The following is a 13,047-nucleotide window of genomic DNA, read 5'->3' on the forward strand; positions in this document are numbered from 1 at the left end:
CAGGATCCCAGGCAGCCTGCAAAATGAAGTCCGCATGAACAGTGATTCCAAGTCAGTGTTTTCGAGCTGCTGTAGAAAGGGTCTATCTAGATGGCTTATAGATGAAAGCAATTGATTTGTCACAGTAGTGGAGACTGGAAATTCCATGACGAAGGCAAAGGCAGATGAGACCTGACCTCTGCTGAGGACCTGATGACCTGATTCCTAGGTGGCCGTCTCCTCACTGTCACCTGACAAGGCAGAAGGGACGAGAGCGCTCAGGTCTCACAAGGGCACTCATCTCCTTCAGGAGCTCCTCATCTCTCTTGAACACCTTGTAACACCATCACTTTGTGAATTGAGGTTTGAATTTAGGATTGTGGGAGGATGCAGACATTCAGATCACAGCTCAGACGAGATTATTTATTTGAGTCTCTGAATTGATTTTCCTTCCTGTTTAAGCCAATCTAACGGGGTTCCAAATTTTGCCACCTAACATTTCCACAGTGGAGTTTCAAGTGACAGGGTCATTTTAAAAGTTAGCATTGATGCAGAAAAGCCATTTGAGTATGTGGAAGGTTATGGAGCCAGGTACTAATAGTGCCTGGTTTCCCAGAGACTTAGAATTAGGGGTGATTTTTTTTGATACTTTTTTTTTAAAGAAACACTTATTTCTTTGTTAATAGGAAAATGTTACAGATTCAATTTCAACATTTCCTAAAATTGTGAGGCCATCCACTGATTACACTGCCTCTTTGTTACAGGCCATGCATTTACCTCTCTGAATTCCTGAGGATAATTCACCAGAGAGCTCACAGATGTGCATTTGCTTTTCCACGCACCTCATTCATCTTCTTCCTGGAAGGTGAGGTTTAGTCTTCATGGTTTAGCATCTCTTTTTTTTTTTTTTAAACCCAACATGTTTCTAAAGTCTCTAATCTTGAGAGGTCAATTGCAGAGTTATTTGTCAAATAAAATAATAAATTTATTGTGATAACTGCAAACTGGGAGATGATGATGGCTAATAGCTTCCAGAGGCAAGATGGCGTTGCCCAAAGAGTTGGGCATTTCCTGGAGTGTTCACCTTCTGCTGTAATGCACATTCTTGGCACTCATGTGAGGACTAAAGTGGGAAGTTTTATTTGAATACAAGCCGTTCAGGTAGTCTACACTCTCTGCTCACACCCCACAACATATTTGTTCACTGACTGCCATCCTTTTGGGTAGGAGCTAGTGACTTGCAGGTAAGGGCATAGCATGGGGAAACAGGAGGTCTTCCAAATGCCTACATGTAAAACTGGCTACTCTGCACTGGCTGCCTGCACATCCTCTTAGGGAAACAAAAATCAGAGCAAGTGACAGACAAAAACAAAACCCCCTGCTTCTGGTTTTAAAAAATTACCTTAGGGGAGTGGTGTCTCTTTTGAAAACTTTCAAATGGAAGCCTAGTGAGAATGTATGCATGCTCTTCTGTGTTTTTCGCCAAAAGAGTGCTGCTTTAAGGGCTGGCTGATGGGGGACAGACTTTTCCTGAGGGAGTGTGTTTGCATGTGCTATGAATCACAAGAGGAATACTATTCTCCAGTGAAATCCAACTAGCCCATCCTAATAAAATGACATTTTTTTTCATATTGGTTGAGCGATGCACCTGCCAAAAGCAGCAACATTGGAAGAATGGGGTTTTTCTTGATCCATAGGCTTGCTTCTTTTTTCTTGTACCTTTTAATGTGAGTCATTCATGTGCTACTGAGTAGTCATACTCCCTTCAGTAGTGAAATAACTATTTTGTTCCTAAGATTTTAGGAACTATAATCTTATTTTCCCTAGGAAGTTTTAGACATAAAATGTTTAGAGATGAAGTGTAAAGGATATGAGTGGCATAATATACCACTGTATACCCCTTGCTGGGATTTAACACATGTTTGCTGTATTTTTCAAAGTACTTGAAAGTCAATTGCAGATTTATAGTATTTCATGATGTATTTTTTCATGTGCATCTCTATGATAATTCTGCAAAAACATTACTATTACACGGATGAAATTTCCTAGAACTTAACAATAAAAATATAAGCTAATTTTTTTGTAACTTTATATAATAGTAAAAGTATTTTGAAGTTAGCTTTTAAGTGTGCAATGAGATTCATCTAGAAATGTGTATCATTGTCACGAACAATCTACTTTTTGGGTTGGTAAAACTGATAATGTGTGTTCAATGAAGCATTTCTTGTATTTGATTTTAGATTGTAATGAAAAGCTCATTGAATTCTACATTTTTTCCTCCACATTATTTTTTAAAAGATGTATTTGTTTTTATTTGAAAGATTTTACACAGAAAAAAGGTAAGGTGAGAAGGTCTTCTATCTGTTGGTTCACTCCCCCAAGTGGCTGCAGTGGCCGGAGCTGAGCTGACCTAAAGCTGGGTTCAAGAGCTTTTTATGGGTCTTTCACATGGGTGCAGTGACTCAAGGACTTGAGCTATCCTTTGCTGCTTCCCAAGGATGTAAACAAAGAACTGGATGCAAAGTTAGACAGGAACCAGCGCCCATACAGGATACTGGTGTAATAGGGCAGAGGATTAGCCTACTGCGCCACAGTGCTGGCCCCACTCCACACTCTTTAACAGTGTTTTCTTGTTCAAAATACTTGTGCCTTTCAGGCCATGAATAATTCTTTTCTCCTTTATAATTTTTTAACTTGATGGCTAATTGTTAGAACAGCTGAATCTCTTCCCAAGCCATACATGAGAACAGATGACATACTAAGCTGTTTCCATTCTGGGGGCTCCAAGTCATTAATCACTGGAATTATAAACTTAGCCTTTCATAGAAGGTTACTCTAAGGACCTCCTCAGAAACCATGTGTTTTCACAGTATCAGAATAGATGTTTCATATGAATAGTTATTCTAAAGTGGACAAAATTGTCATTTTAGCCACTGGCCAAGTGCTCCAGAATATGATTAAAAGGCATGTGTTAAGTTCCAGAGTTATGATCTTAGGCTGGCCAAATGACTTCTGAGCCTCAACTTGTTAAGCAATTAAACTAGATATAAAAAATTTTGGAAAGCATGATACTCTGCGAATATAAGGTGACGGGATTTGGCCGTGTGAATTGTTCGTTCTCTAACCTCCAGTGTTTTGATTGTGCTTGGAGATAAATCTTTGGGGAGCAATTAAAGATAAATGAGGCCATAAGAGTAAGATCCTATTGTGATAGGATTGGTGACTTTAAGAAGAGGAAAGGCTCAGTTGAAAAGCGTTTTAGGTGGAATAATTATTATTGGGGGAGTGCTCTATGTATTTTAACATTGCTGGATGAGAGTGTCTGTTTGACCTCAGCAAAGATAACATTGAGGCTAGTGAAGTTCCCTCCTGTTGCTGGTGGCCGGAGGGAGGCAGGAAGGCAAGAAAGCCCTGAGACCAGGTCTACTGCTGGGTGTTCCCAGCTTACCAGGTGTCCCTGGCTTGTGATAAGTTCTTTTGTCCTCTGGTGCACTCAGCTCCTTCGGGAGTCACTTCTCTTCAGCTTAACACTGTTTAGGAACCTTCCTATCCTCTCACTCAGCTAGATGCTAGTGTTCCTAATCACCCAGGACCAGCTGTGATGACTGGAATATTTGTCATTGTCTAATGTCCTCTATGAGAACAAAATCACTCCTAATTATGAACCGTTGTTTTAAATGATGGCAAAAAGTAGAGGCTGTGTGATAGGAAAATAAAAACACCTATGAAACATACTCAACAGTCCATGTGTAAATCGATAAATTTTCCAAGCACTATCTTCTGATGGTAATGAGTCTGCTTTAACCCCAAACGAACATGTATCTTATAAGGAAAGGCCAATCTTATAATTACTGCAACAAAAATCTGAAAGGAGAACATTCTGTGGCAGAAGAGATCTTCCACACAAGTATGTCCATTTGTTTTGATGCAAATGTTTGAAATTCAGTCTTTTCATAATATTCATTTTCTATGAACTTTTTGAAAACTACACATATGTATACATTTATATAGGTGTTATGAATATAAATGCAAATATAAAGACATGTCTGCATGCCTGTGTACATGTATGTGTGGCAGGCTCTCTGCATGCATTTAAGTTGTTGATAAAGAGGTATGCAAAGGATACTGATTGTCTTACTTCAAAATTCTGAAGTTTTGGTGCATTACAATTTCTGATAGAGTAGATTAAAAGCTTTAGGGGCTAGAGGGAGGAGAAAACCATTCTTTCAGAAAGGGCAGCACACCATAATGGTACGTGGGGAATTAACTGGAACAATAGTGTTGCTATTAATTCCTTAAGAAACCCTCCTTTCTCTTATAAACCCAAGATTGAGCCATTTAATCTGGAAACAGAACTCTTTCTTTCATTTGTTCTTCATGAAGTGCTAATTACCTATCGGGAACTCTATGATCTTCCCAGTGGGCTTGTGAGTCACACGGCAGAGAAGCCCTCTGTTTACTTACGCACACTGTTGCCTAATGTGCTCTATAAGTCATGGATAATTACAGTGAATCTGTCTTGCTAAAGATACACTTGTGGTAAGCTTGGGCTCCCCTACTTCTAGAAAAATGTCCACATGCAGGAAAAAATTTCCTTGGAGTGTATTTAAATGCTTCCTTCACTAGAGAGTTTAGTATTTGCCTTTATCTTTAAATTATCCATTGGAAACAAGGCCAACAGACTGAAAGTTGCTAAAGGCAGGTTCTGGCTTAGGGTTGGATCTGGGCTGGCTGAGATTGCAGTCAAAGGACAGCACTGCTGTGAATCTCAAAGAATGAGATAAACAGCTGGACACATCAAAAGGTTTTTGTGGGAAAGACTCCTTTGGTTCCATGGAGCGACAGAACATGTAGGGAGAACATTTTTTGAAAATTATTTTGTGAGATTCATTATTTGAATGGTAGAGATGGAGGTAGGCGGTGGGGATGGGGGCCAGGAGGAGAAGGAGAGACAGAGATGCAGAGAAGGGATCATCTTCGGGTTCACCACCTAATAGCCACAACAGTCAGAGTGAGGTAGACCCAAGTCAGGAGCTGCCTCTGGGTCTCCCACATGTGTGTCAGGAACTCCAGCATGTGTGTTGCTATCCTTGGCCTTTCAGATGCGTTAGCAGGAAATTGAATTGAAAGAAGGCAGTAAGTAGAACTTGAACCAAGCACTCTGATTTAGGCGTCTCCAGCAATAGATTAGCCTGCTGTAACATGTTTTCCCCTGAAATTGATTTTTGAAGTTCAAGTTCGTAACTCAGTGTTTCGAACATTATTGGCAGCTATAATAAGTACTCTGGAGATGAACTGACAAAAAAGATATTGAATTAGCAGAGTGATAACATGATGGCCCAGGGCCATGTAATGATGCAGGATTTTTTTTTTTTTTTGCACAGGTTTTTCTTTTCAGAGAAAAAAATCTTTTTCTTCCTATTTTGTCTTTTAGATTTTTATTGTAAAAGACTTATATAGAAGTTTGAGTAAATAGATTTAGCAATTTTTAACATTTTGCCATATTGGCTTCATAGATAAATATTATATAATACATATATGTGTATTATATTCTAGAAGCAGGATGGCTATATTAAAAAGCATGAGTTCCATGTTCAAGATCATAAAATGAAGAAAAAGGGCATATTTTATATAAGGAATATAACTGGGCTTCCACATGAACTTTAGGATTCTTTTCTAATTCTGTGGAATGTATCAATGAATATTACATGGAAGATTACATGTGAATTGCTTTGAGTAGTATGGGCATTCTGATAATGTTAGTTTTTCCCATCTATGGATAAGAAAATCTTCCTGTGTTTTGGTGCTTTGGTGTTTAATTTCATTAACATTTTGTAACTTTTAGACACACTCTTACAATCAAGTTATTTTTTGTGGTTATTATATAAAGGGTTCTTATAAGTTCTTTTCTCAACAAGATCACTCTTTGTATATAAAAATGCTACTGATGTTTGCTAATTTGTATCCTGCAACTTTGTTGTGTTTACTGAACAAGTCTCAGTCTCTTGATGGATGTTTTTGTACCTCCATATGTAGATTGATGTTATCTGCACATAGGGATTCCTTGACTTCCTCCTTTCAAATTCATATACATTTAAATTCATTCTCATGACTCTGGGGATAGTTCCAGAACTAAATGAAATAAAAGTGATAAGAGGGGACATCATTGTCTATTTCTAGATCATAGTGAAAATGCTTCCTCATCCAGTGAGACATTAACTGTGGTTATGTGTAGTTTCTATTCTGTTGAGGTTTATTTCTTACATAACTATTTTTTTCAAGATTTGTTAATTCTTTTATATATTTTATCAAATGGCTTCTCTGCATCTATTTTTTTAAAGATTTATTTATTTTTATTGCAAAGTCGGATATACAGAGAGGAAAGACAGAGGAAGATCTGTCTGATTCACTCCCTAACTGACTACAACTTGCAATGGCCGGTGTTTCACCAATCTGAAGCCAAGAGCTTGGAACTTCCTCCAGGTCTCCCACACGGGTGCAGGGTCCCAAGGCTTTGGGCTGTCCTCAACTGCTTTCCCAGGCCACAAGCAGGGAGCTGGATGGGAAGTAGAGCTGCCAGAATTAGAACCGGCGCCCATATAGAATCCTGGCGCTTTCAAGGTGAGGAATTTAGCTGCTAGGCCATCATGCCAGGCCCTCTCTGCATCTATTAAAATGACATATTTTTATCATTAATTTTTATTAATGTAATGCATCATGTTTATTGATTTGCATATGTTGAACCCTCCCTGCGTGCCTGGGATGAATCCTGCTTGTCCATGGTGAACAAGCTATTTGATGTGTTGCTAGATTTAATTTGGAAATATTGGGGATATTGGTCTATGATTTTTCTGTGTTGTACCTGAGTCTGGTTTCCGAATTAAGGTAATCCTGGCCCTGTAATGAGTTTGAAAAGAATCCCTTCATTGTTTTGTTTGGAGCAGTTGGAAAAGCATTGGTGTTAGATCTTCCTTAAGTCTGATGGAGTTTAGAAGTGAAGTTATCTGGTCCTAGAATTTTCTTTGTAGGGATACACTTTATTACAGTTTTTGCCTTATTGATTTTTGTTCTATTCAGATTTTTATGTTTTCATAATTCAGTTTTGGTAAATTATGTATTTTCAGAAGTCTATCCTTATTTTAGGGTTTACAAGTGATTGTTATGTAGTTGCTGAAAATAGTTGTTATTGATTATTTTAGTTTCTGTTATTAGTTGTCCAAAGGTTTATCAATCTTAAACTGTCAGTTATTTGTTTTATCTTCTGTATTTTTAATTTCTATTTTGCTTCTTTATATTTCTTTCTCCCTGCTAATTTCAGATTTGGTTCTTGTTTTCTAGGTCCTTGATACATTATAGGGTATTTATTTTGTACCTTTCCTTTCTTTTAGTGTAGGCATTTATTTTTGTAACTTTGCTCTTAATGTTGCCTTGGCTGTATCACTTAACTTCTGCTGTGCTGTGTTTCCATTTTTGCTTCATCTCCTATGAGATGCCAACTCTGCAGGCAGAGGCTTTACTTACTATGCCATGGAGTAGTCCCAGGAAATGATCGCACCTTCGTTTATTAAAGTGATTTCACTGGGCAAAATATTCTGGGTTGTAAGATTTTTTTTCTTTCTTCCACATCTTGGATTATAACTATTCTCTCTTGTAAGGTTTCTGTTGAGAAATCTGATATTAATCTAATGGGAGTGTCTTTAAAAGTGGTTTGGCACTTTCTCTTACAAATTTTATGATTCTCTCTTTGTATTGTACTTTTGAAAGTTTGTCTAAAATGTGTTGAGGGGGTTATTTCCTGATCTTTTTGAGATTCTGAGTATTTCTTGTATTTGAATGTCTAAATTGGGCAAGTTTTACACTGTTATTTCACTGAATGGATTCTTAAGCTACTGTTTTTTTCCAATTCCCAAGAATTCCAAATACTTGACTAGTTGTTCATTTGATGATATTAGAGATTATAAGTATTGTTTTTATTTTAAATTTAATTTTAAGGTTTTTTTTGTCTGAAATATGTCAAAAGATCTTGCTTCAAGGTCGAATTTTTCAGCTTGACCTAATTTTTTAAAGATTTCAGTTGTATTTTTATAAGTTGATATGTTTTTCATTTCTAAGTTTTTGCTTGCTTCTTTTCCAGTACTTCTCTTTGCTGAATTTATTTTTATAGCATTTACTAATTTCCTAATTTTTTAGTATTTTTCCTGTATTTTCTTGTATCAAATTGAGTGTTTTTAATATTCATTATTTTGAATTCTTAGTATTTCAGCAGTGTCCCTTTATTCAAGGTATGATACTAAAGCATTATATAGGTTCCTTCGGAGTATCATTGCCTTGCTTATTCCTGTTTCCTATGTTCCTACATTGATTTTTTGTGCATCTGATATATATCAGTTGCATCTGTCACTTGTATCTTTCTTCTTAAATATTTACTTATTTGAGCAGTAGAATGACAAGAGGAGGGGAAAGAGAAATATCGAAAGGTATTTTCCATCCATTGGTTCACTGATGAAGCCAAAAACAGGAGCTAAGACCTCCATCCACTTTACCACATGAGTCTATGATGGGTCCAAGCACTTGGGCCATCTTTTATTGGCTCCCAAGAAGCATCAGCAGAAAGCTAAATTAGGAGCAGAGCTGCTGGTTTCAAACTGGCACTCTGATAGAATATGACAGCATTCCAAGTGGCAGCTTAACTTTCTGTGCAACACTGCTCTGCTATGTGTTTCACAGGATGAATTCGTTGAGTGAAGTCTTTTTCCAAAAGATGTGCCTTTAGGTATTAGTTTGGTAGCCTACTGTGGCTTTAGTTTCAGCTGGAAATCAAAATACAGTCTCTGTATTCTTTTTTAAGGTAACGGTTATTATTAATAGCAGTGATAAGAATCTGGTGTATCCTTTTTAGCCTGTTATAGTTGCTGAGATTTCCTGTCAGGCATGCCCACAACTATCTCCTGAGGGAAGGACTATAGTTAGGAGTTCCTTGGGTGTTGGATTCAGGCCCCAAGGATGCTACAGTTGGACCCAACATGGAGTCTCCTCCCTGCTCCCCAAGACAAGATCACCACTGGCTCCCAGTTACTGTCCAACTCCAGAGCTGCTGAGTACACCAACGATGGGTGGGGGTGGTGGGTACCCCATGTGCTGTCTGAACAAGTGGCTAGTTCTGTGAGAATAGTTTTGGCTCTGGAATAGCAGAGTGAACATCTCTAGGCACATTCTGGAACAGTAAAGCTATATTGCTAAGCCGCCTGTTGAGCTGGGTGGAGTGTAGGAACCCGAGATCTGAATTGGAGTGAGTGTGCTGGGCTGAGTGGAGTATAGACAGCCTGGGCCTGAGTCCCAGGTGACTAAGTAGTGTTCTATGGTGGTGATAGCACAGACTCCCAGACCCAGCATTTCCAGCAGCAGGTGGTGTGCTAGACTGGGCATGTCATACAATTCATTGGTCACAGTCCTGAGGAAGCTGTGTGTGTGTGACTCAGAAAACCCAGGCAGCTATTTGCAGTAACTGCAGGAGTCCAGATCAGCAAAGTGTAGAGGCTCCAGCTACTGTTAGTGGGAAGAGCTAGAACTAAGTGAAGTAGAGCTCAGTCTACAAACCCTCCTCTGCGCTGGTGTTGGGACCCAGTAGAGTTCACGATCCAGTGTATACTCACCCTTCCAAAAATGTAGGCACATTCCCTATTACACATTTATATTGTATTAAAAGAACCATCTGCCACCCATATGGGAGACGGGGATGAAGCTTCTGACTCCTGGCTTCAGCCTTGCCCTACCACAGCTGACTCGATAATTTTTAAATCCATTTTCTTGATATTGCTCCTTAAGCTCAGGAATTTCTTCACCCTCCCTCAACCCATTCCCAACATACTGTTTCCCCCTATATTGTAGCAATAGTTTAGTCACTCAGCAATGTTCACAGCTCCATTGTGCTTTATTTAAGTGTATCCTGACATTGTAGATGGAGAAAGGTATAAAGTCCAGCATTCTTGCGTCAAGATATACTTAACAATTTCATTGGGAGTCTTTGATTCAGAAGTAGAAATACACACTGTAATGTATCCCTAATTCATGGTGTGCTTGCCTCCATTATACAGACGTTCTAGATAAACATATGTATATACATGTCTACCTATATATCTTATATTTTATATGAAGGTTGCCGTATAGCAGAGAGAATATATGCTATTTTGTGGAGTATGCTGAGACTCTTCCTCCCCACTTTTCCTTTCTCTATTCCTCCTCCTTTCCTTCTTCTGGATTTAAGACCTGAATTCACAAAAATAAAAGGAAATGGAGAAAAAAGAAAGGACCATTCCCAGTGTTCAGAAAGCTCTGGGCTTTGTGGGCAGCCTGCCCAGGGAGCCACGGGAATCCTGAGTTCCAGTGTGCACAGGTTCCAGCAGCAGTGGTCAGTGCTGTGCAAGGTCGGGTGAGGGCAGACAGGGTGCAGAGGAGGATGATCCCCCAAGTCTGATGGCACAGTGCCATTGCATTTGCCTTAACTTCTATTTGGAGCCATGTCCCACATGCGGATATTTTAAAAAATAACTATGTTGCCTGAAATAATTTGTCAGGGGCTCAGTTTTGGCTAGAGAACACAACAGCAGGCTTTTGAAGGAAAGGCACCTGCTCTTGGCTGCTTGCCTAAGGCAACATGGTGCAGTGCATCCCGTGCCAGGCTGACCACCCTGGGTGGAGGTTGATCTCATGAGCTGGGTTTTTCCACACTGAAGTGGGACAGACTCTTACTCCCCATTTTTGCTTGGACAAGTGCTAGCTTTTGCCCACATGAGAAACTCCTAATCCAAAGTGTAAGTCTCATTTGTGGTTACCAGAATGCAACCTGATGGAAAATTTGACTATAAACACAGAAAAGCTGTATGAAAAGAAAAAAATGTATATCTGGTACAGAAAGCAAGAAATAATTGAAAAAATATACATACTGTGGAGCCAACACTTGGCTTTGTTAACTTAGAGCTTCCTGCCTTGGTGCCTGATGGGGTGCAGGTGACAATCACTGCTGTCATTGTCACCCCCTTCCATTCTGACTCCCCTCAACAGAGCGACTGACCTCTGCATCCCATCCTTTCCTTGCCAAAGTCCTGATGGAGTGAGTGCCCTGTTCTCTGATCACCTGCATGCTCCTCTGAGGTGGCAAGTAGTTAATTTCTGACTCATCTTGTTTCAGGGGACCTTCACCTGGCCTCAGCTGCAGAGGTTAGTGCTGCTGGGCTTGGGGAAGGGCTGCTCGCAGTGGATTTCTAAGGCTTCTAAAGCAGAGTGGATTCACTTCTTCCCAGTACACACATCCTTAGGCCCCATCAGTCCTCCTGCCCTCCTCCCCCCACCAAAGTACACAAGAGCAGTCAATGGAATAATGAATGAATATTTAACAAGGATAATTTATTGCTCATCTATCTTTCAAAGAAATTTGTAATTTATTTGGATGGCAGAGTAAGGGGTAGGGAGAGAAAGATCTCTTTCAACTGCTAGTTCACTCTCTGCATGACCACTGCAGCCTAGGCTAGATTAGGCAGAATTCAGGAGCCTGGCTCTCCATCCGGGTCTTCCTGTGGGTGGCAGGGGTCCAAGTACTTGGGCCATCTTCTGCTACCTTCCCCACTGTATTAGCAGAAGCTCAAGTGGAAGCAGGGCAGTTAGAATGCTGACTACTGCTCCAGTATGAGATTTTGTAGTAGCAAGTAGCAGCACAAAGCTTGTCCCTATTCCTTAATCTTACAAAGAATTAGCTTTTTTTGTTTAAATTAAACTTGCAAAATCTAATGCAAAAGCAAAGATTTAGAATACAAACACCACACACCTTCATTACCAAATGTCATTTCTGGAGATTCTGGAGCCTCTTTCTTTCAGAGAGACTGTTGTTTTGTTTGCTTTTCTAGTTTCTTGTGAGCCACCCTCTCAGGACACTTGTGGCTGAGCTGCTGAGAGCTGGGTGAGGGAGCAGAAAAGGTGCCCATAAGCCCTTGGCTCATTGCAGGTCCCACTTGAGGTGGGAAGCTCGGGTTTGTGCTACTCTTGCTTCCAAAATCACCCTCCTCCTGCCCCACATCTCACTCCTTTCCATTTTCAGAATAAAATCTAGTTTTTCATAGTGTTTGTCTTTTCTATTCTTCACCTCCACACATTGAAGTAGAAATCTCATTTGTAAGACATGCTGCATTGGGACAAGTGTATGACACAAAGGTTAACCTGCTGCTTGGGAAATGTGCATCCTGTATTTGGCTGGCTGGGTTCGAGTCCTGGTTCCTCTGTTTCTGCTGCAGCTTCCTGTGAATTCTCACACTAGGTCACACTAGGTGATGGCCCAAGTACTGGAGTCTGTCATCCATGTAGGAGACTGGGTAGAGTTCCATTCTCCTTGCCTCAGCATGGCCAAGTCTTGATTGCATTAGGATTTTGAGGTGTGAACCCGAACCACCCTCTTTTAAATAAAATGAAGATCAGTAAATTAATAATTGTTGCAAAAGCAGCTAAAGGGCCTTAAGAAGCTGTGGAAGAAGTGACACATCATGTATTCTGGGGACCAATTGCTGTTTTCCAGATCTCTACCCTCCATCTGAACAGGTGACCCAACTCCTAGTGCAGGTGTGTAGGTTTCACCTTACGTTCCTATGATGGCTAAAATTATTTAAGCATAGTTGATTCAGTACAATACTGAACATCATCCATTCTTATTTCACTTCTGATCTTGGTGAAACATGTAACATGAATTTTGCTATCTTTACCTTTCAGATATACAACTTTTAATACACTTCAGTGGCAACAAGGCCTATGCCAGTATATTTTTCCTGCCACAGATGACCATTAAGGTGGTTTTCAACTTTTGGGGGGAAGTTTTATGTTATTGCGGTGAGAAAACTTAACCTAAGGCCTGCCCTACTCACAAAATTTGAAGAGTACAATACTAATTGTTGCCTATAGGTACATGTGGGATATAAGATCTCTAGAGCCTATTCATCAGGTTTAACCAAAGCTTTATGCTTCTTGGGTAGTAACTCCCAATCCCCCTTTCTCCTAAGACCCTGGAAACCACCAGATTCTATGAAT

General features: G+C 39.8%; 1 long non-coding RNA gene across 2 annotated transcripts in view; it reads left to right on the forward strand.

Moving 5' to 3' along the window:
- The first annotated feature begins 739 nt into the window (after positions 1–739).
- Positions 740–13,047, forward strand: part of LOC131481149 (uncharacterized) — a 152,891-nt gene continuing 140,583 nt past the window's right edge. Inside the window, exon 1 of one of the 2 annotated variants that reach the window (XR_009246094.1) lies at positions 740–844. This is a non-coding gene — a long non-coding RNA (uncharacterized LOC131481149). The remainder of the gene's footprint in view (positions 845–13,047) is intronic. The other variant, XR_009246097.1, reaches the window with a different exon arrangement.

The sequence above is a fragment of the Ochotona princeps genome, chromosome 9 (assembly GCF_030435755.1).
Source record: "Ochotona princeps isolate mOchPri1 chromosome 9, mOchPri1.hap1, whole genome shotgun sequence".
Lineage (NCBI taxonomy): Eukaryota > Metazoa > Chordata > Mammalia > Lagomorpha > Ochotonidae > Ochotona > Ochotona princeps.